Source organism: Sprattus sprattus (assembly GCF_963457725.1).
Source record: "Sprattus sprattus genome assembly, chromosome: 7".
Lineage (NCBI taxonomy): Eukaryota > Metazoa > Chordata > Actinopteri > Clupeiformes > Clupeidae > Sprattus > Sprattus sprattus.
Genome location: NC_137926.1, coordinates 1,976,219 through 1,978,594, shown reverse-complemented (window position 1 = coordinate 1,978,594; position 2,376 = coordinate 1,976,219). Strand labels below are relative to the sequence as shown.

The 2,376-nt window shown below is 49.9% G+C and overlaps 1 pseudogene across 1 annotated transcript in view; it reads left to right on the top strand.

Moving 5' to 3' along the window:
* Nucleotides 1-308: 308 nt before the first annotated feature.
* The window catches only part of LOC308368391, a 70,441-nt pseudogene continuing 68,373 nt past the window's right edge, over nucleotides 309-2,376 (top strand). Inside the window, exons 1-2 of the transcript XR_013969077.1 lie at nucleotides 309-435; nucleotides 1,653-1,864. The product of XR_013969077.1 is annotated as an uncharacterized misc_RNA (transcript). The remainder of the gene's footprint in view (nucleotides 436-1,652; nucleotides 1,865-2,376) is intronic.

Genomic DNA, 2,376 nt, shown 5'->3' with positions numbered 1-2,376 from the left:
CCTGGTCAGATGAGAATCCAGTAGGTCTACACCAGACCAGGGGTGGTCCGTTTACGAAATGTTCTTCTATCCCAGACCTGTTTGTCATGACAAGAAACCCTCTTATGATGAGAACCCTGCTCCTCAGATTTATATATATATATATACATTTTTGCATCAATGTGGTACAATTGAGGCAGAATAATTACTTAATGAGTAATTAGAGTAGCCTAAGTTCTTTTACTCAAAGAATTCATATGATGTTTTTTCCTCTAGTGTCCAGTATCTCTGTAGGTAATCGACCCTAGGTTGGCGAGGGCCCGTCTGCCATGGCCAGTAAGAGCAGCCTGATCGAGCCGGTGCGACCCCACTGGTTCTACCGCCCGTCTGTACCCGAGAAGAGCCCCTGGCTCCCCCTCAGCTACGAGGACTCCCACACGCTGGAGGAGGCGTACGGTGAGCACATCACTCCTTCACGCTGTCATGGCAACCACTCAGTCACGCTGTCATGGCAACCACTCAATCACGCTGTCATCATGGCAACCACTCAGTCACGCTGTCATGGCAACCACTCAGTCACTCTGTCATGGCAACCACTCAGTCACGCTGTCATGGCAACCACTCCTTCACGCTGTCATGGCTCTTTCCTGGAAGTCGTAAAAGTCTGAAGAGAGTTGATCTCACTGAATCAGGTGTAGAGTGAATGGGTTGGTGTGTTGTGTGTGTGTGTGTGTGAGTGTGATTGGTGTGGTGTGTGTGTGTGAGTGTGATTGGTGTGTTGTGTGTGTGTGTGTGTGTGAGTGTGACTGGTGTGTTGTGTTGTGTTGTGTGTGTGTGTGAGAGTGACTGGGTGTTCCTGATGGTAGTCCACACTGTACTGAGCTGATGTTCTTGTTGGTTGAGCTCCTAATCCTGATATTAATCCTTATCCTGATAGTAAATCTGCAAAGGTTAAATGTCACCTTTCAATACTACATTTTCCAAAAAGAGGAGGAATACTGTGATTGGTGTGTTGTGTGGGTGTCTGTGATTGGGTGTTGTGTTGTGTGTGTGTGTGTGAGTGTGATTGGTGTGTTGTGTGGGTGTCTGTGATTTGTGTGTTGTGTTGTGTGGGTGACTGTGAATGGTTCATTGTGTTGTGTTGTGTAGTGTAGGTGACTATGATGGTGACTATGATTGGTGTGTTGTGTTGTGTTGTGTAGTGTGGGTGACTGATTGATGGGTTGTGTGTGTGTGTGACTGTGATTGGTTTGTTGTGTTGTGTGTGTGTGTGTAGTGTGGGTGACTGATTGATGGTTTGTGTGTGTGTGTGAGTGTGATTGGTGTGTTGTGTTGTGTGTGTGACTGTGATTGGTGTGTTGTGTAGTGTGGTGTGTGTAAGTGTGAGTGTGATTGGTGTGGTGTGTTGTGTGGATGTCTGTGATTGGTTCATTGTGTTGTGTTGTGTGGGTGACTGTGATTGGTGTGTTGTGCTGTGTGTGTGTAGGTGACTGATTGATGGGTTGTGTTGTGTTGGTGACTGTGATTGGTGTGGTGTGTGTGTGTGTGTGTGAGTGTGATTGGTGTGTTGTGTTATGTTGGTGACTCTGATTGGTTCATTGTGTTGTGTGAGTGACTCTGATTGGTTCATTGTGTTGTGTGAGTGACTCTGATTGGTTCATTGTGTTGTGTAGTGTGGAGTCAGCAGCCTGGGCAGCAGGAGCAGAAGGAGGTGGTGGTGCCCGTGGAGGGGAGGCGCTATGACGTCCACCTGAAGGAGAGGAGGCGCCACGCGGTGTACTGGAGCGAGCCCCCCTCGGAGGTGCGGCGCTGCCTGTGGCTCTACAAGGGGAGCAAAGAGAGCGGGTACACCCCCTACCCCGAGGACACCGCCCACGTCCTGGAGGTGAGGGGAGCTGATTGGAGGAGACCTCTAGACCTCTCAGGTTGCTATTGGTTGATGGAGGTGCCAATCAGCCCGCCAGACCTCTAGACCTCTCAGGTTGCTATTGGTTGATGGATGTGCCAATCAGCCCGCCAGACCTCGGCTGCAGTGAATGAACTGGACGCCAGGGTCTCGGGTCTAAGGGAGGCCATATGGAGAAACCTGAAGTGGACCACACGAGGAGTGATTTATCATGAATTAGCTAAGGGCTGTAGAACTACCCAGCCAAGGCAGGGTCTCAAACTCAAATTACCCGGGGGCCAATGAGCATCCAGTCTGGTCATTGGGGGGCCGTATTTTTACGATAAACGTGGGGGTGGCCCATTTAAATCAATTAAACGTTTCTATTATTTTTTTTACAGGCCGGGTAAGATCGCTTGGGGGGCCGGAATTGGCCCCCGGGCCTGAGTTAGAGACCCCTGAGCTAAGGGCTCTAATGCTGTACAATTACCCAGCTAGGGCCGGGACTGCTG